Source organism: Bubalus kerabau, chromosome 10, assembly GCF_029407905.1.
Source record: "Bubalus kerabau isolate K-KA32 ecotype Philippines breed swamp buffalo chromosome 10, PCC_UOA_SB_1v2, whole genome shotgun sequence".
NCBI lineage: Eukaryota > Metazoa > Chordata > Mammalia > Artiodactyla > Bovidae > Bubalus > Bubalus kerabau.
The window spans coordinates 35,563,579-35,585,721 of NC_073633.1; the positions used below are offsets into that span (position 1 = coordinate 35,563,579).

The 22,143-nt window shown below is 35.7% G+C and overlaps 1 protein-coding gene across 2 annotated transcripts in view; it reads right to left on the reverse strand.

The window, feature by feature from the left end:
* ZNF770 (zinc finger protein 770) overlaps positions 1 to 22,143 on the reverse strand; it is a 342,882-nt gene that overhangs the window by 241,060 nt on the left and 79,679 nt on the right. The window lies entirely within an intron of this gene.

The following is a 22,143-nucleotide window of genomic DNA, read 5'->3' on the forward strand; positions in this document are numbered from 1 at the left end:
ACATTTCTATGTAACTAAAATTCTTCAAAATGTGTGTATGTGGTGTCTTAATTTCATTGTATCACTCTTTTTTTCTCCCCCAATTCGGCCAAATCTCTCATTATCCTTCACTGAATAGCACGTCCTATGTACATTATTAGGAGCTTCTGTCGTATTCACAAATGCTGAGTTAATTTTATGCTTTTCTGTTCCACTTTATAGGGCTTCCCAGGTGGCACAGTGGTAAAGAACTCATCTGCCAATGCAGGAGATTATACGTGTAGATTCTAGCTGCGGTTGTATCATGCCACTTAAAATACAGTGACAGATAAGATTTTCATATTTAATATATGATATTAATATATTTAATATATGATATTTCACATTTGCTATTCTGAATCCTAACCATTTTAGAATGATTTCTTCATGTTCCTAAAATAATCCCACCGGGATTTGGACTGAGTTGCTAATATTACACCTGTACATTAATTGCCATCTTTAGAATATTCCCATTCAGAAGCATAATTCTTTACATTTATTTATCTTTTTGTATGTTGCTCAGGAAAGCTCTGTAATTCATCCCAGATATGGGTCTTGTGCAATGTGTATTAAGGATATTACCAGATATTTTATAATTGTGATTGTTACCATGAATTTATTTTCCCTCTTCCTCACCTCAAAATCAAGATATTGTTGATGGATAGATATTTTTTAAGTATGCTATTTATTTTGTATCTTGTCATCTTAATTAGTTCCTCTTTTAATTCAAGTAGTTTTCCAGTAGCTTCACTTGGGTTTCCTCTATGTTATAACGTGCTCAACATAAATATACATTTACTTAAGGTAGGAGTCTGAAAATGTATTAGAAAAGTCATGTTATGTCAGCCCATTCCCATTATCCCAATTTATCACATTCTTCTGAAACAGGATGAATAAACCCTGGGCAATTTTAGATATTTTTGATGTAAATTATATTGTATGTGATTATAAATTTCACGAGAATAAAATTTTTCTCTCCTTTTTTTTTCTAATAAATCTGATGTCAATTCATTACATTACTGAATTGTCTAGAACTTCCAGAATAATTTTAAATTATAGTGCTATTGCTAGGCATCTTTGCCTTGTTCCAGATTTTGATGAGGACTGTCACTACTGTGTACGATATATTGTGGTTGTTTAGTCACTAAGTTGTGTCCAATTCTTTTGTAGTCCGCCAAGTCCTCTGTCCATGGGATTCTCCAGGCAAGAATACTGGAGAGGGTTTCCATTTCCTGCTCCAATGGATCGTCCCAACCCAGGGATCAAACCCACGTCTCCTGCATTGCAGGTGAATTCTTTACTGCTGAGCCAAATAGTGACTGTTTTCTAAGCACATTTGAAAGTCCTTTCATCAAGCATAAACAATGAATAGTAACTGTATTAAGATATTTATTTCCAATGCAATTGGGAAGACCAAGAATGGTGGTCATATAGCAGAACTTCCATGTTACTATAGGGAGTTTACCAAATGAAACATTTTCCTTTCTTTAATAATTCCTGAGTAAGTCATACTTCTTTTTTTCCCAAAGTAATGACTGGATTTATCGGGACATTCAAACAAGCCTCCATCCTAGACTGTGCTTAACATAAATACATTTCCTCTTAGGGCATGTAACTCTCTAAGAAAATGTTATATTATTTTAGGCTGTTACATTGACCTAATATCATTTTCTTTGGAGTCAGTGTAATCTAGCCCTAAGCAATTGCTGGGGATGATTTAGTACTAAAACAGTTTCTGAATATCCTGTAGAGCTTAATGAATTTTATTGACATTTGCACTGTTTTGTAAAGAAACTTTCTTTAAGATCTGTGATACTATCCAATCTAATATAATTTTTACGTGGTTTTCAGTAGCTGATTATTCAGTGACAGGACGGTTTTGCTCACAGGCTGATCCAGTTTAGCACTCACAAACAAGCAGCACAAAGAAATAATTTATTTCCTCTTGGTTTTAACAAAGTCAGTGTCCTGAGAGGGAGAGTGGTGCTAATATACCTGAGCACTTCAGTGAGAAAGATGGAAAATCACTTATGGTGCTCCAATAAAAAGACTGCTTCAGGGGAAAAAGGAGTCTGGAAATATCTGTGTGGATACATAGCTCTGCTGGGTAATTCTTTCCCATGTCTGTGGGCAAATAAAATACAATTTCCCCCCACTTTCCATTATGGGAATAAAAAGGAAACATTAAGAGTTTAAAAATATACATACATATCTCTGACTTTCTGTAGGTAAAGACTGTTAACAGTATCTGATGTATTTCAAATGTATAATTATTTGATTCAGATGCCTTATTTTCTAAAATTCATTTGAGCAATTTGTGCTCTTTTCTTCCAAAGATTTCATTAGATTCACAAATAGAACAATATAACGTTGTTAAACAAGGCGTGGTAATCCTTCTCAATCCCACTGTGGGACCATGTATAAAAAGAGCAAATGATTTCTAAGCATTTCCAGGGTGCCACTATTCTCCATTTGACCCATGTTAAATATTCTCATTACAATTATACTTCAAATGAATACAAAATCTCAGTTTAATCCCAACCCCAGGGAAATGAAACATACTGCTTTGAGATGAAAGGCCTAATGTTACCTAGTTATTTGAATGCACTGCATGTTCTTAACATGGATTATAAGCGAACTGTATTTTAATAACTCAAATCATTGCACATTCAAAACAATGTCTAGCTACCAAATAAATGTCATAAACCTGATAACACAGAAGAAATAAACAGAAACCTGAATATTTTAACTATTGAATTTATGATGGAGTCCCACATGGTTCATGTTGATATTTTTCAAACTCCTAGATTTCTTTTAAAATATATCGATTAATTAATCAGTAGGAGATCATTGAAGATGAAATCTAGGGCAAAGGTTTTTTGATAATTTAAGAGCACAATTTTTGTTAATGTCAGCCATAACTTTGTACCTTTTAAAATTTTGCTTTTGCTTTAATTGTTAGACTCGAGTAGTTTTTTGGTGGAAATTTTACATTATCTTTTTCGTAAAAGGAGGTCTGATTTCAATTATCATTTTCTTGACAAGGTATAACAATATTGTACATCTAAATTTTTATTTATTTTCCTTTTCATTGTTGGCAGTCTCTTAAACTTGAAAACATTTTTCTTTTCTCTGACTTGACATTTGGCAAACATCAATCTTTCCTGTACTTAAATATACCGGAGTTGACAGGCTGCTTTTGTTCAAGAACTTCAGCTTATATACGAAACAATTTATTTCTTTATTCAGTTACTACCATTGTGTCTTTAGAAATTAAGTCAATTGCCTTGGAAATTTTTTCCTATAAATTTTATTAAATCAAAGTTCAAATGTCCAGGACTAAATTTTAGAAATTTATTATTGAGCACCTTTATTTCCTCTGTAAAAGCATCACATCTTTAAAGATTAGTTGGATAAATATTCTGGTACCCTTAAAACATTATTTTAAAAAAGTTGCTTCTACACAGGTCTTGTTTATTTAAAACATAATTGTAATATCTTTTATTTGTCTCTAAATAACTTGGGGCCATATGAAATTATTGGGACACAAATTAACATCTGAGGTTTAGTCTTCATGTCTTAGTTTTAGGAATGTTAAAGGAAGGGGTTTGGGGAAGATGGGTTGTACCCAAAACTTTAAATAAAAATTTTCATGAGAAAAATCTCTAGCAAATACAGTGGTGAAGAGAGTCCTTCATTCACTTTAAATGTAATTAGATTGCTCAATTCTAGATTTGTTTCTTCTTTCCATCAATGGAAAAACATTTATTGGAATATATAAAATTTAAAATTAGGAGAATGAAATCTTCTTAAAATAGCAATAATCACATAAAAATATAACTACACTGCAGTGTTGCCTGAGAGGAAGTTTTCCTGTTTGGTGATTCAAAGTAACAGCTGATTTGTCTATCTTTCTCTCAATGCCAGAAAGAGTATTAAGAAAGACAGGAGAGAGGGAGAGAGATAAACATTGATAATGAGAAAAGTAAGAAAAGATCAGCATAGGTTAAAGGCTGCAAATGTGATACAAAGTTCAAATTAAAAATTATTCCCTTCATATTATCATATAAATACAAAAAAGATATTCCCCAAATTTACTGGAAAGCACTCATATTTTTTATTCCATATACAAAGGAAATAGAAGTCTTTAGTGACAACAAAAGACTTATGCCTTTTATTTTACTTAGACTTCGGCTTTTTTAAAAAGGAAAAGTAAATATATGTAGAATATTTAAAATTCCATATCACTTCAATTAGTCCCAGTCTTTTTTTTTTTTTTTTGGTTTATTATTTGCCATTTCTATCAGAATGCTATCTATGCCATTTTAATCAATGCTTCTGAAATTGTCCTAGTGTGCCTGGTGCTGCTTGCTAAGTTGCTTCAGTCATGTCTGACTCTTTGCGACCCTATGGACTGCAGCCTGCCAGGCTCCTCTGTCCATGGGATTCTCCAGGCAAGAATACAGGAGTGGGCTGCCATGCCTTCCTCCAGGGGATCTTCCTGACCCAGGGATCAAATTTGCGACCCTTACATGTCCTTCACTGGGCTCTTTACCACCAGCTCCACTTGGGAAGCCCAAATAGTCCTAAAGTGTTGGAGAAATCTGGGCTCATCAGGATTTATTTGGTCCATTTGCCAGGGCAGTAAGAATATAAATAGTTTTGCCCTAAATCATACACAGAGAGTCTGTTTGAATGGGATGTCTCTGGATAGGTCTAAGTTTTCTTGTCCTCTTGGACAAGACTAAATAAAGCTTGGTCAACTTAATCTTCCAATATAATTACATTATCTATTTCTGTAAGAACTTTTTAAAATGATTGATCTTATCAAAATTGAGTATAATGTTGCTATTTCATTAGTGGGATCACATTATCATTTTGAAAGCATATAATTAAGCTCTTTCTATTTCCAATCACCTTAGTGAATATATATTATCCTACTTTATCAGTATCATAATCAACAAACATTGAATTTGACATGTGCAAGGCAGTGAGCTGCTGCTGCTGCTACAGGCAGAGCACCGGAGTGGGGCTACAGGCAGAGCACCGGAGTGGGGCTACAGGCAGAGCACCGGAGTGGGGCTACAGGCAGAGCACCGGAGTGGGATGCCGTTGCCTTCTCTGACAAGGCAGTGAGCTAGGCCTCAGAATTCAGTGGTGTCAGGTCAGTAAAGGAGGTAATGATTAATTTATAACAAATGTAAAAAATCTTTAATAATTTGTAATTTTTTTCACAGTAACTAATTCACAAATTAAAAAAAAAAAACCACTGTTGGACAATGTGTTCTAATTTTTAGTTTGGAAAAAATGTCACTACTCAGGGAATTTATATTAATTTCCTAAGTAAAATAGTAAGAAACAGAAAACTCCCAGCAGTGCTTAAATATATAGTAGGCCTTCAATAATAGGGGTTGACAATATTTTAAAAATAAAACAGTAACAATGGAAGTTTTAGACTGACTCAAACTATCACTTTTAACTTTGCGATTGCAAAGTAAGGCATGATTATATACATTCAGTATGCATTTAAGGAAAACAAAAATATAAAATACAAAAGTGAAGACCTCTTTTTCATTGAATTTCATTTATTTCCAGTAGTGCAAATGTGATTCTGCAATGGTGTCAAACATTTGGGAGGATGGTGTTTTAATGGTAATGATGGTTATCAGCCATAACCCTTGTTGGAATAACTCGATTCCAAGTTGAGAAAATAAAATAGAACTAGAACCTGAATTGCATCCTTATGTCCTTATGTCCACAGTTATAGTAAATATAATTTTAAGAAATGTGTTAAGGGTGATAACTTATGCAAGAAGAAAATGTAAAGATTCTTTTAGAGTACCTTTTCCCTCTGACCTCCCACAGGACAAAGATGATATTGGAAGAGAACCATTATTGAATCTTCACTTTGTTCACTTCTGGCATCCCATCTTTACATATTGTCTGCTCTAAACATTGTTTAGGTTTAAAATCCTCAAGACCAAACTGATGGCCAGAAATCAGATAAGTAAACACAAAGGCTTAGAAAAAGAAATGCCCATCATATAAAATACAGTATTAACTGAAAGGTAATTAATGCTACAATTCACACATTGATATGATTAAATGGATACATGGCAACTGTATAAATTATTTAATTTGCCAGTTACTGTAGAAATGAAATTTTTAAAATTCAGAAGTCAGAGTCCTTGTGATATCATTATACAATAAATATTTGGAATATTTCCATCTATCAATAATGCCATCTGTCCTATCCAATACAAATGGACTAAAACCCATATGGCTCCTTTCCCCATTGATTACTCTGATGAATGAGATAGCAAAACCACTCATAAAACCATCATATTATATGACACTGTCATTAAAAAGATATGGAGGAAGGAAAAACACAAGATGATACTTAATTTGAAACTGTCAAGTCGATTTAGTAAAGTTTTAACAACCAACATTATGATCCTAAGAAGTATCAGCATGTTGAATAATATCATGTCATTCTGTACTCTCCTAGCACCTTCAAAGAAAACCAAAGAATCAAAAAATTTCTGGAAAGAGTATAATAGCTTATTATGCTATGTTCACATTGCTAATTATTCCAATAAGAATATACTCAAATATCCTTTCAGGCATGGGTAATTAAATTAAAAATACCTTTCTTTCACTTTATAGAAAATTACAAAATGATCATTTAACTTCTGATAGCAAGTCATTTTTAAGGCAAAGCTAGATACATTCCTTATACCTTACAGCCCCAGCCATAAATTTCAACTTGGCAAAATATCTTTCTCAAACTCATTTTCTTCTTAGCTAAAAATGTAATCTCTTCCAACAGCAAAATAATGACATACAGCGATTCTGTAGCAAATTACTATAAGCAGTAATTAAATTGACATTAACTAAGCAGAAAACTAAAGACGTCTAACTGGAAGGCTCAAATTTTCTGTTTGATATGGTAATTTGCATTACATTTAGTTGTAAGGTGGGTATGGTTAGCTTGCCTAAAAATTATCTTATCTTACAAAATCTGTAAAGATGACCAGTGTTTATTTTGCCCCTTAGCCTCACTTAAAATAATCTATAAACTTTACTTAGTGAAACTCTTTCCAAATTGAAACCCATATTTGTGGATAAGTGAGAAGAAATACGTTATTAAATAAATATGTTTACTCTATATTAAAACTTAAGATTAGCTTAAATAATGTAAAAGTTTATACTGTCTTATTTTTAGCTTGCATTGAATACCAAATGAAGCCACTAGGGGAGGAGGGGGGAGGGAATCTGTGAAAGAGCTCAAATTAAAAAATGTCAGCCACAGCAAAAATTAAGTAAAGCACATATCCAGGACATATTGTCCCTATCAATTGAAGAAAGCAACTTTTGTAAGAATTCTACAGATGCCATGAGTCGTGGGGAGAGGAAAGGCTCTCCGATTTGCAAGCCATATACCCCACTGAATTCAGAGAAACTCCACGATTCATAACCAGAGTAAGAGGCAGTTCGGGGGACTGTTAGCAAACTCCACCTAAGCAGGTGCAGTTAGGCGTAGGCTCATTCATATAAAACAAGGCTTCACCAAAGCAAACTTTGCCAAGTCAGCAACAGGCAGCATGGCTTCTGTGTTCTGATTGGATGTAAAGACACAGTCACACCTTTACAAATGCTAAAGCACGTAGTTTTAAGAGAAATTTCAAGTTTGAGTCATTGATTATAATGTTACTGTACTGATCTTACATGATTTTAATTGGATCTTTACATTATATTTTAATATCTGGCAGTGTAAGTCTTTCTAATTCTTCCTCTTCCTCTATATTCCTCTTTTGCCTCCAGTTTCTTCTTTTGGTAATAATTTCCAAGCTATTTTTTGCCTGCTTTATGTCTCCATATTTATTTCAGAATCATTGTGTTAAATACATTCCCTGTGAGATTGATTTTAATGAAATAAAATTTATTTTTAAAATAAAAATATGAAAAATAGGTATCTTCAGATCATTTTCATTCAGAAATATGGTGTACCTTTTCAATTTTTTAAAGTTTCATCTTGCCATAAAGAGTCATGGTTTTTCTTACAGAGGTTCTGAGTTTCTTAAAGGTTTTGATGCTATTGCACATATTATCTTTTTTCTCCTATTATCTTTTTAAATTGGTAATTTCTGACATTTGGAAAGTAAATGATTTAAACAGTTTTATTCATACCTAGAAATCTTACTAAACCCTGAATCTTACTAAGCTCTAAACTCACTAAAACTCTTAGTTTTACTGGTTCATATGTCTCATGCCTTTGCTAGGTAGGTAATATCTGCAAATAATGATTATATTGCCAGTATAACTTTCAACAGTAAGAAAGAACAGATTCTTATTTCTTCCTAGAATAAACTCCAATCATTAGCTTAATCTATTTTTCATAAACAGCTCATTAATTTCTGATGACACAGTCATATAAATAATGTTATGATCTAAATTCAATATATTTCAGAAATGACTTTTGATGTCTGTGGGAGAGCTAGAAGTTACAAATCCAAACCAGGGTACAGATCTCATGCTGAAAAACAGAATTTCTGCTAAATATTTTAGAAGAATGGATAGATAAATCCCTTTAGAAATATCCTTGGAGACAGAGGATAAAACTTACCCTAAGTGAACAAAATATCAGAAAAATAAATGCCCCTCACAAGAAAGTACAGTGTGACATATGGGCAGAAATGTTTCTAAATAGAGTGTTTTTCAGCATTTTCTAACAGCCTTAAGCTGCTCTTATAGCACTCTTAGCTTATTGCTTTGGAGAATTAAGATAAAGTTAGTGATGACTGTAACTTTCTATTAAGCAATTTTCTTTCTCAATTGCACACAGCCACTTATGAGGCAGAACATAACAGCTCAATCAAACCTTATTATGCCAGATTGAGTTCAAATCCTTATGAAATGCACTGAGAAAGACTTGATACTATCTGGAGAAAACCTCTTCATAAATTGCTCTTTTGTAGACTAGAAATAAAATAGATACTGTAGGTACCTCTTTACGTGTCGTTAAGTTCCTCTGCCAGGTATCCAGAGCAGTCGCAATGAACTTGCTGCTCCTTAGGTAACAGTGAGCCATGAGAATGTGGTGAAGTCCAGCGCCTCTGTGCATAGCTTCCAGAATTTTCAGGGTGTGGCTCGAGGACATGGAAGCTTCGGTTTGTATTCCACCACTCACAAGTTTCATTGTGTAAGGTACTAGTGCAATTTACTTAGCAAGTTGCATGACTTCCCCAACCTAAAATAGGAAAAGGAAATTCAAGTGCAAAACAAGAAAATATACCTCTCTCCTCATTCAAACTGTTTCTGAGTTCTGACTCAACTGGGAAGAAAGGGGTAATAATAACATTTACTTTGGTGTGTTATTCTGAGGATTAGGAGTGTGTATGTAAAATACCTATTTTATAGAGTTTAGGCTCAGAGTGGCAATCAATATATGGTAGGCATCATTAATATTTCTGAATTAGAACTGAAGCAAATCAAGGTGCAGCTCTGAATAACTAACCATTATACTTGTTTTACAGGGTGAAATTAGTATGTGTATGTGATTAACACTTTTCTAACATTATGTCTTCATTCACTAGATGCACATGTCACTAGGACACTGTTTATTCTTAAAAAGTATTTGAATTGAGATAAGGAGAAAGACTTTGTTGTAAGGCTGTTTGTCCCTCAAGGGGGGCACTGTGGTTCGATGGGATGAAGGGCTGTGGTATTTGTGTCCTGAAAAAGGGTTTTCAATATGTGTGTATAAAGTAATTCATACCTTACCATTTCAGAGACTAAAGACATAGGATTTTTGGCTCCTAACAGTTGATAGATCACGTTTTCCTACAAATTATCCTCTACAATTGGACACAAGGTATATGAGACCTTTTCACAAAGCATCTGCTTTCTTTTCTGTTGCAGCATTACTAGTTCTTGCTCCAAAAGAGCAAGGAGGATAATAAAGGGTCTTAACTCTGATTTTCATAAAGATTCTATGAATTTTTTCACTACTATAAAAAGTAACCATATGAACTATTAAGTAGACACAGATGCCAAACACAGAGTGGTGGCGAGTAAAAAATTTTCCTTTCCCATTCTTGAAGTGTGTACATAATTTAATAGAGACTTTGCTGAACTTTTATCATAACTAAAAATTCCTAAGTATTAAAGCTCAGTGAAAAGAAATCTCAGTGCCTGGAAGACAAGGCAATCAAACCATGTGACAGTCCCATATGCAACTCCAAATCTGTCCTCATAACTGTCTGTAGAGCTCACAAAAGAGTCACACATGTAGCTATTGGAAGAATATCTTACACAATTTGGCACACAACTTCTAAGATTAGCAGCTGAAGAGGGGGAGGAGGAAGAGATGAACATAATAGATTAACTGACACCCATCCACTATCTTTCTAAATTGTTTGGAATGTTAAAAATATTGTTATGATCAATCTATATATATACACCCTCAAATTTGAAAGAAAAATGCAAAGCATGTTGTGGTTGAAAGAACAAATGGGTCTTTTGAAAAAAAAAAAAAAAAAAAAAAACCACTATGAAATATATGTCACTGAACAAGGGAGTCCAGCCAGCTCCCAAGTGGCATGTTAACATGATGAAAAGCAAATCCAGGATGCTGTGAATCAAAGAGGCATGGGTCTATTTTTAAAGAGGCCTGTGTCTCCCCACCCTGTTTGCCAAGTATAGTTTCTCTGGAGAAGTCCAGCTTCTGAAATAGGTAAACTTCTAAATGTTTCAAGAGTTACCTATTCAACACTTGACCGCCTCCTCCCTTAAAAGGTCCTGGGCTCTACGTACATCATCCATGTTAAATACTAGACAAACAGAAGAGCTGTTCAACTAGTTCACTTCCCCTATTTGTGAACAGATTGTTTGAGACATAATATGAATACTAATTAATGATAAAATATCTGTGAGTGTTTTGAAATATGGGCGAGGATAGCACTTTTAGAAAGGCGTCCAGATAGATCTTATGCAACAAGCCCCACTGGTCATATGAAGGGTCAGGGTACACTTGGAGATATGAGAGCAAAATTGGCAGGGTTTTTGGCTCCAAGTCAGTGGGAAACTGAGGATGACTGTTTTTCTAAATGGGGTCTGGGGATGGAGATTGACTTTCTTTTTAACCTTTTCTCTCTGTTAAATTAGAAGGGTTTAAAATGAAAATTCTCTTCACAGGCGAAAGGAGAGAAAAACAGAATTCTGTTAGAGATCATCTTGAGTAGATGGAGGAGTAAGATTTCTAAGTGTTTGATCTGGATTGTGGGTTTGCACTTTGTTCAGAAAAAGAAATAGAAGCAGGTAGGGTCTGACCCAGTCCTGAGTCTAGACTGACTCTTACACTGTGATGAAAGAGCTGAGAAGAGTTATTTAAAAGAATATGATTTCTTCATCAATTCCTGTCTTCCAAACAGTTTGCTTAGTCTCAGAGAAGTGCCCACATAGAGATATGGGAAATATTATTTTATATTAAAGGACAAAGCATATTATTATAGTCAATTACAAAGACTATTAAAACAATATCCTTTGTAGTAAAAGCCTAAGTTACTGCCAAAATAAGTTATCTCCCCTCCTTTCCTTCTAAAATTGAGTATTGTATTTTCTCCATAAAACCTTTTTAATCTTGCCCCATCTGGTCTCAGAAACTTTATTCTCTAATGCCAGTCTCTGTATTCTCCTTTAATCTTTTGAACTTGAATGAACTTGATATTGAACTTGAATGGTTAAATACTGTTTTATAATCTTTGGGCTTCAGTAATTGCAATTTGTTCTAATGCCAAAGAAAAGAGAAGAGGATTATCCAAAATTAAACATAAAATGATTTCTATTTGACTGTAGACTTGTTTTTTAATTAAATTTAACAAAGGATTATAGAGCATTAGAAAAATTCGTTTGTCTCAGTCAAAGATATGAAAATGTTTCTCGAAAATCTGATTGGAGAAAACTAAAGTTAGCAACAGTTTGTATTTCATGTTTAGCTAGTGCCGGGGTCCAGCCCCGGCTGATCCAGGGTATTCGAAGTGGGGACGGCGTCGGCGACCTATTTAATTATTTATTCATCAAAGATATAAAGAGTAATAGATTGAGGATAGCTCAGTAGGAAAATTCAGTGGAGAAAAGAGGCTGAGTAGCTTGGTTTACGCGGGGGACCAATAAAACTTCAAGACAAGAAGCTTGCACCACTTACGTAGGCCGCAGGCGTCCTTCCGTTCTCCCGAAGGAGAGGAGACACTGAGGCCTCCCCGGTCGGATCTAAGAAGCCCAGGCAAAATTAGTAAGCTTGGTGGGTTCCGCGCTCCAGATGGAGACTCAACCAGAGAGAGAGAGAGACATGGGGAGACCAGTATTTCATGAAACTGATCCCAATTCTTTATTTTCCATGGTCTACTTTTATACACTGAGATGTTATGCAAAAGTCACACGGGGTCAGCAGTCCTGACTTTTATCAAGGTCAGGTGCTTCATACAAATGTATACAGAGGTCTTAGGGGTGTTACATCATCTTCTGGCCAGGGGGCCTGCTGACAATTTATGACCCTCTCCTTGTGACAGCGGTCAGTCAACCAGGACACTTATTTCTCCAGGGGTGATTATTCTTAAAACAGACGCCACCCAAATAAAGTTACATTCCTATAGGGTGAGGGTGTAGTGGGTTTTAATTAAGGAAAGAATTTACTTAGCCTAAGGTCTAACGTGATTAATATCAAAGGTTAATACTTATTTCTTCTATATATTCATTAATGTGTTAAGGGCAGGGGATATGGAAACTTAGCAACAAGCATTGGCTCAACAAATGAAAAACCCTTCACCAATACAATTTCTAATCAGCCCATTATACTTATGGTTTTCTAACTTCTCTAAGGAACCTGTTTTTAGAAGGTTTAAAGCATCTCGTGCCTCTCACGGTTGGGAGGCTGTGAGCAATCACATGTGGCCGGACAAGCCTGTCAGGCAGGCTAGAGAACCTTCAGAGGAGTTTGTAGGTTGAAACATTCCTATCACACCCAGGAATTATTATTAACTGGAGCTCTAAGTTAACTCCTTCTCCGAAAGAGGTGGTGGGGGACAGCCCCCCGTAAAGTCAGAGGTGTAGATGAGAGCACAAAGTAGTAAAGTAGGCAGGCTCTGGTCATGGGGGTAGATGCTCGAGGATTTCCAGGGGGACTCCTGAGGCTCGATCCCGCCTTTGCGTATGTCGAGCCTCCTTCCTCATGACCTTTGCCACGGGCGGAGTGCCTCACTCTGGCCCCCAAGAAGCTAGTCCTTATCTGTCTCAGGATTAGACCTGGGATTCCTACACTTTCCTGGAATTATATGATTCTTTCCAAAACTGATTCAAGGTTTGCTGTCCCAAATCTTCTTGGGGACCTGAGAAATGACTTTTATTTGCATTTCAAAGGTTTTCTTTGCATTCAACTAAATTGAGAAAAAAGATACCAACAGACTTAAAATTATCAAATGAGGTGCTATTAATAGTGGTTGCCTAAAGAGCATAAAATGAAAAAAAGGAAGAAGCATAATAAAGATAATTCATTGCAGATATGAATTTTGCAATACCATATATTTTATGCTTATTGATATCTATTCTTATTTCTCTTTATACATATTCATCTTTTCCCAACTCCCCAGTAAACTTGTTAGTGTTTGAAGGCTATAGCAAGGCTTTCCCTAAATATTTAGAAAAAAATAGATAGGAGGCCTTCTGAGGTAACTGGACAAATACCACAGTTTTCTGGGGCAGGTCTCATCTTGCTGACTGGTTTCTACCTCTTGACTTGGGATGTAATATTTATAATGGTTCTCACATCCCTAAAACCATATCACCTGGAACTTCTCATGCTTGAAATCACACAGAGACCAGTGGAAAGCACCCAACATCCAGGCCCTGTGCCTAAGATCCCAACCCAGTCAGAGACTTGGAAACCCATTTACCTAGATGATGAGACAGACAATAAACTTATAGGAGACAGTGGCCATGTCATCTAATAATTCTGTGCGTTCCAAGTAGCCTGTGTTGACGTTATGTTGTCCAGTAAGTACCGGAGGTAGCGGTGTCCTCAGCAGTGACTGCTAGTCTACCGATTTACAGAGTTGCTCCATGTCCACCAAGAGCATTCAAAGTGCTATTAGAACTTTTCAGTTGATTGAGCCCCTACTTTTGAAATATCAAAGGGTAAAACAGAAGTTAAAATAGTTTTATAAGTAAAATTGATGTATAGAATCATTAGGAACACAGAGAGTGTAGGATTTTTACTAGCTGTATGTTCTCTTCTGTTGCTCAGGCTCCAAACCTTGGAATTTCCCTTGAATCCTCTCTTTTTAATTTTCTTTCTTTCTTTTTTTTAACTCCTCACTTTCCATCTGTCAGTTGTACTTTCAAAATATATCCAGAATCCAGCCACTTCTCACTAAAAGTTCAATATTACTTTCTTAAACCAAGTCACTTTCAGTTTTCACCTGGATTATTGAAATAACTTCTTGGTCCATTGGCTCCACCCTTGGTAGGACCTAGGCTCAAGCCAGGGCCCAAGCGACACTGTTAACATATATATCACATCAGGTCAGGTCTTCCACTCAAAACCTTCTGGGCTCCCCACTGTACTCAGGGTAAAACACAAATACCTACCCCCGCTTCCACACCCCCCATAAGGCTCAGTTAAGTTCCCTGGCCCTCTCCTCTTACTGCTATGACCGTGTTAGCATTCTCTTATAAATTCACTTTGCTTTAGCCACATTAGTCTCCTTGTTATTTCTCAAAAAAGCTCAAACCTTGAGCGCTTTACCGCATTTCAAATGGCTGTTTCTTCTGCCTAGACTGCCATATACCAGTAATATGCCTGGCTAAATCCTTTACTTCCTTGAGGTCTCTGCTCAAATGACAGAGCAGAGAATGTCACTTCTCAATGAGCCCATCCATGACTATCCTATCTATTTAACAATTGTAACTTCCTTCTCCCCCGATATCATTATCTCCATTCTCAATCTCCTTTATTCTGTTTAGTTTTTGTCTCCCCTCTCCTCTCATGCAAGTTCCATGACAGCAACAGCAAAGAACCTTGTTTTCAATAAATATTTGCTGAAAGAATCCATTTCAAAAGCAACATAATGATAAGGGAGGGGTTTAGCCAAGAACAAATACTGAAACTCATGGGAAACACTGTAAAAACAGAAAAAAGGATAAGGACTATCCTTCTTTTTTCCACTTAATGTATACAGGATCTTTGTTTAAAATAAACCAAAAGATTAAGAAAAAAAAGGGAATCCTTACTGTCTTGCTTTATTTTAGGTGAGCTAACAGAGAAAATAGCTAACAACTAGGCAAGCAACCAGAGTTTTATTATAGAATAAGAAGTGGTTGATGAAAAAAAAGGTTAGAATAAGAATAATCATCTAATAGAATACAATAAAGGTTTGAGCTGGGCATGCTAAAATTTGTAAAAATCTAAAAATTTCATTCTTTTAGGATTACATGCCAAATATTAAATGTGAACTGTGATCATTGCAAAGATATCTGAACAAGAAATTAACTTGATACTAATGACTGAATTTTATTTAAAATTTCTAAATTTTCTCTTAAGAGTATAAATGAATGTTGCATTTCTACTTAAATCTGAGTGAAAATGAATTCTGTAGAATCAGGAATATTACCCTTAACATCTAACACAGATTCTAAGTTATGAAGACATAGGCATTCAATAAATGCTTATTAATTAGGAGACAATACACAAGTCAATGGGGCTTCCTTGGTGGCTCAGTAGTAAAGAATCTACCTGCAATGAAGGAGACTCTGGTTCAATCCTTAGGTCAGCAAGACCCCCTGGAGGAGGGCATGGCAACCCACTCCATTATTGTTGCCTGGAGAATCCCATGGACTGAGGAGCCTGGTGGGCTGCAGTCCATGGGGTGACAGAGTCAGACACGACTGAAGCGACTGAGCACATAGGCGTACACGTGCATGCGCACGCACACACACACACGCACACTTACCCACACTCACACACACACTTTCAGTATGGTGAATATACTTTCAGTATGGTGAATTCACCTTGTTTATTCTTTGCCTAACTATAGAGTCCCCAGTAACATTAAATGAGGAAAATGCAATAAAGCATCTGCTTTATTTGCCTGTCTTCAGTTCAGTTCAGTTCAGTCGTTCAGTCGTGTCTGACTCTTTGCAACCCCATGAATCGCAGCGCGCCAGGCCTCCCTGTCCATCACCAACTCCCGGAGTTCACTCAGACTCACGTCCATCGAGTCAGTGATGCCATCCAGCCATCTCATCCTCTGTCGTCCCCTTCTCCTCCTGCCCCCAATCCCTCCCAGCATCAGAGTCTTTTCCAATGAGCCAACTCTTCGCATGAGGTGGCCAAAGTACTGGAGTTTCAGCTTCAGCATCATTCCTTCCAAAGAAATCCCAGGGCTGATCTCCTTCAGAATGGACTGGTTGGATCTCCTTGCAGTCCAAGGGACTCTCAAGAGTCTTCTCCAACACCACAGTTCAAAAGCATCAATTCTTTGGCACTCAGCCTTCTTCACAGTCCAACTCTCACATCCATACATGACCACAGGAAAAACCATAGCCTCGTCTAGACGAACCTTTGTTAGCAAAGTAATGTCTCTGCTTTTGAATATGCTGTCTAGGTTGGTCATAACTTTCCTTCCAAGGAGTAAGCGTCTTTTAATTTCATGGCTGCAGTCACCATCTGCAGTGATTTTGGAGCCCAAAAAAATAAAGTCCGACACTGTTGCCTGTTGCCTGTCTTATATATAACTAAAAAAATAAAACAGTAGGCACTCTTTTTAGTAAAAATTTTGCTAAGAATTTTATCTGCATAATATCATTTGGTCTTCACAAATTAATTGGCAGTTGCTATTATTATATTAGGCAAAATGGCTGTTTGAGGAGGTCTTACAAATAGCTGAGAAACAGAAATGAAAGGCAAAGGAGAAAAGGAAAGATATACCCATCTGAATACAGAGTTCCAAAGAATAGCAAGGAGAAATAAGAAAGCCTTCCTAAGTGACGAATGCAAAGAAATAGAGGAAAACAAGAGAATGGGAAAGACTAGAAACCACCTGTGGCGGATTCATTTTGATATTTGGCAAATCTAATACAGTTATGTAAAGTTTAAAAATAAAATAAAATTTAAAAAAAAAAAAAAAAATAAAACACCAGTTCTTTAATGCTTAATCAGTGGGTATTCATGCATGCATAATACAGAGTATGCTTGCCCTCCACAATGCAATGAATATGTTAATGTAAATGAACAATAAAATAAAATGTTAAAGAAATATAACACTATAAATAACATTTAGCAAAATAAAATAAGCAAGCAAGGCGAAAAAAAAAAAAAAAAAAAAAAGAAAATTAGAGATACCAAGGGAATATTTCATGAAAAGATGGGCACAATAAAGGACAGAAATGGTATGGCCCTAACATAGCAGAAGATGTTAAGAAGAGGTGGCAAGGATACACAGAAGAACTACACAAAAAAGATCTTCAAGACTCAATAACTCTGGCTCATCTAGAGCCAGAAATCCTGGAGTGTGTAGTCAAGTGGGCCTTAGGAAGCATCATTATGAACAAAGCCAGTGGAAATGATAGAATTCCAGTTGAGCTATTTCAGATCCTAAGAGATGATGCAGTTAAAGTGCTGAAGTCAACATGTCAGCAAATTTGGAAAACTCAGCAGTGGCCACAGGACTGGAAAAGGAGAGTTTTCATTCCAATCCCAAAGAAAGGCAACGCCAAAGAATGTTCAAACTACCGCACAATTGTATTCAGTTCACACACTAGCAAAGTAATGCTCAAAATTATTCAAGCTAGGCTTCAACAGAACGTGAACTGAGAACTTCCAGATGTTCAAGCTGGATTTAGAAAAGGCAGAGGAACCAGAGATCAAACTGCCAACATCTGTTGGATCATAGAAAAAGCAAGAGAATTTCAGAAAAACATCTGCTTCATTAACTATGCTAAAGCCTTTGACTGTATGGGTCACAACAAACTGTGGAAAATTCTTCAAGAGATGGGAATACCAGACCACCTGACTTGCCTCCTGAGAAATCTGTATGCAGGTCTAGAAACAACAGCTAGAACCAGAAATGGAACAACAGACTGGTTCCAAATTGGGAAAGGAGTATGTCAAGACTGTATATTGTCACCTTGATTATTTAACTTATATGTGGAGTACATCCTGTGAAATGGCAGGCTGGATGAAGCACAAGCTGGAAAAAGATTGCCAGGAGAAATATCAATAACCTCAGATATGCAGATGAAACTACCCTTATGGCATAAAGTGGAGAGGAACTAAAGAGCCTCTTGATGAAAGTTAAAGAGGAGAGTGAAAAAGGCTGGCTTAAAACTCAACATTCAAAAAACGAAGATCATGGCATCCGGTCCCATCACTTCATGGTAAATAGATGGGGAAACAGTGGAAACAGTGACAGACTTTATTTTCTTGGGTTCCAAAATCACTACAGATGGTGACTGCAGCCATGAAATTAAAAGACGCTTGCTCCTTGGAAGAAAGGCTATGACCAACCTAGATAGCATATTCAAAAGCAGAGACATTAGTTTGTCAACAAAGGTCCATCCAGTCAAGGCTATGGTTTTTCCAGTAGTCATGTATGGATATGAGATTTGGACCATAAAGAAAGCTGAGTGTCAAAGAATACCTTTGAACTGTGGTGTTGGAGAAGATTCTTGAGAGTCCCTTGGACTGCAAGGAGATCAAACGTGTCAATCCTAAAGGAAATCAATCCTGAACATTCATTGGAAGGACTGATGCTGAAACTGAAGCTCCTATACTTTGGCCACCTGATATGAAGAGCTGACTCATTAGAAAAGACCCTGATGCTGGGAAAGATTGAAGGTGGGAGGAGAAGGGGATGACAGAGGATGAGATGGTTGGATGGCATCACCAACTCAATGGACATGAGTTTGAGCAAGCTCTGGGAGATGGTGAAGGACAGAGAGGCCTGGCATGCTGCAGTCCATGGGGTCACAAAAACTGACTGACTAAACAACAGCAACAAAAATTATTATATTTACTTTAGAGATTAGTGCACTGAAATACAGAGGTCAAGCCACAGACAGAAGAAGATCACACAGATCGTACAAGGAAGACCTGCAACTCAAGTGTAGGGCTGTATGATGTTGAAGCCCATGCAATCTTAACTACTAAGTCATAGTACCGTTAATTTCCACTGTCATTTTTCCCACCTTTGACTCTACTGATTATCTTCCCCACACTTCCCAATCCAACCCAACAATAGATATGAAGCATCTCTATGCAACATTTAGTAAAGTTTCTGAATAATGTAAAATATTGGGTTGGCCACAAAGTTCATTCTGATTTTTGCAAGTGTTAGAGAAAAACTTGAATGAGCTTCTTGGCCAACCCAACAGGTTGTCCAAAGTTCTAAAGAAGGATGCAAATTTTACTGTGGTAGATAGAACTTGGGCTTTGGAGCAAGCAAGATCTGGGTTATGCACTTGTGTTTGGGTAAGTTATCCTATGAAACTAATTTTCTTATTTGAAAAAGGACAAATATGATATCTATATTGCATTGTTCTTGAGAGGCAAATAGCTAATATATCAAAGTCCACAGTGTATAGATAGTAACTGTTATTTAATCATATGATACCACAAACAAAGCATACTTTTTGATAGTATGTGGATTTGTTTTTTACCTATACTTGGTAGCTTAATTACTCAAGAAGTATGGTAGTAACTTTTTCCTTTGGATTGGACTCTCTCTGTCTTCATAGTCAATGCTGTTGGTTTAGCCATATGGATGAATTATAACATTGCTTTTTATTATAGTTGGAAAATATTAATAATTTAAAACTAGTGAAAAATTTGATTTAATGAGTTCATAAATCATAAAAATTATTTTTCTATCAAGGCTTACATTATATGTAGCATAAAGCTAATTGTGGTCATTTACTTATTTACTCAGCAAATTTTTACTGAAAGTCTGTATGTTTGTTGGGAATACAGTAGAAATATATCGCCCTATTCTGAAGGAGTCCCAATCTAGCAGGAAGATAGTCATGCCAACAGAAGGCCACTGAATCACTGAGAAGATACAGAAAAATGTATTATAGCAATTTAATCAAGAGCCAACAAGTTGCTAAGAGGCAGTGACAGTGGGTTGAAATGGAAGGTACTTATATTAATATCTATTGATGATATTCAGTAACTAGAACTGACAGAATGTGATCCTTGATGAGATGAATATTTGGAGAGGAAGGAATCTAGGCTAACTCATGGGTTTCTAGCTTGATCTATAGGAATAAGTTGTAAAAATGATATGTGAAACAAAAATACTTACTCCTTAAAGTATTAACTCATGGGATCATCAGTGATATTTCAATAACTGAAAAATGTAAGGGAGAATAATGTTAAATTTAAGTAGAAGAGTGTAAATAGAAAAAAATGCTAACAAATGCAACTAATTTCACCACTAAATAAATTAGGTGTAATTTATTTAGTGGTGACTTATGATGATAAAAAATCACTGGGATTATAGGAAGAAATTTTGGATTACTGGTTCATGAATAACCTTGAGTTTTCATTTCTCTTTTGGTCTGTAGAAAATATCCTATATCCATGGCAGCACCAGTATATTCAAAAACATACAAATGTCCTCATTAAGGTGAGACTCAAATGTGCTTCTGATCTTCAACTTTGAGAATAGTGCCCCAGAGGCATTCCAGCACCTGTGTCCAACTTGTTCCAACTCACTGCAATCACTTAGCAGGAGAAAAGTCTATATTGCAAAGGATTATAGTTATTGCATTGGTTTGCTCTTAAAAAAGCTATTTAGAGTTTCAAGAGCAAGCTGCTTGCTGAACAAAAATCTTCAGATACAATCAACCACAGGATTTCAACTGTACCTCAAGTATTTCACAAAGAAATGATATATCAGTTGTCCAAAGAGAATGAAACACCTGTTTCTAAGAGTGATTTAAGTCAATAAGTAATAAACTAAATCTTTGTTATGAATGCTTTCTGGTGTCTAAATGACTGTTGCCCTTTTGGAAGGCTAAGTGTACAAAAGATTTGGTGACCTTCTGACTTGACTGTCAAATAACTACTATTATGTTCGGTCAATGTAAATAAGCACAGTTGACAATTTGCTAATTGGCCGTCTCTAGGCAGCCAAGTGTACTTTTGACCTTAGGTGAGAACCTAATCAATTAGTACTTAAGGCAATAAAGACCTCTAACTGATTAAATTGTATCAAAATCATCTTTTTTTTTTTTTCAAATGGATTAGAGCTGCAAAGTGACAAACTTTTAATTTAATATATGATAATCCTTTCTTTTAATACCCTCTTATTTAGCTAACATGGTAAAACTGAACTATGAAGTACATCTTTGATTCAACTATTTATATTTAAAAGCCTTTAAAAATCAAACTATAGTTCAGATACTAAAATGAGAACACATCATGTGCATCTGACCTATATATTAATCAACTTAATATGGTCAGAGTTGAAAATACACATGTTTTCTTAAAATTGAAAGTGTCCATATTACAATTATAGAGAAAATAAGGAAAATTGCTAGAACTGTTTTTCAATTGGATCTCTTTCCTGGGAACTACAAGATGATAGTAGCTAGCATTCCAGGGGCATAATTTCATTTTTAACTAAAAAGAAAAATGCTACTATTAGCTTTTATGAAGATATGAGAATGCAATTAAAAGAAAAATTCTTTACAACAGAATTTGTCACTTTTAAGTCACAAAGCAGAGACTTCTGTAACTTGATGGATTAGAGCAGCATCTCTTATGTGCTCTGTAGACGAGGTAAACAGTCTCCATGTTGAAATAAGGCCATAGTTTGTAAAAGCATCCAGAATTACTTTCTGTTTACAATGTATGATATTTGACTTGGCAAAGGAACAAGTTTATCATTTTAGGTTAAAGATTTATCATTTGGACACAATGACTAAAAATTTACAATTCCTCTCCTTTAACATTCTTCTCCTCTGAGAATAAGTTTTCCAGTTAAAAGCTTTGAAACTCCCTTGGCTCAGATGATATATTGGAGAATGTATGTAATTTACATAGAAGAGGAGATATGGTTCCTTTAAAAA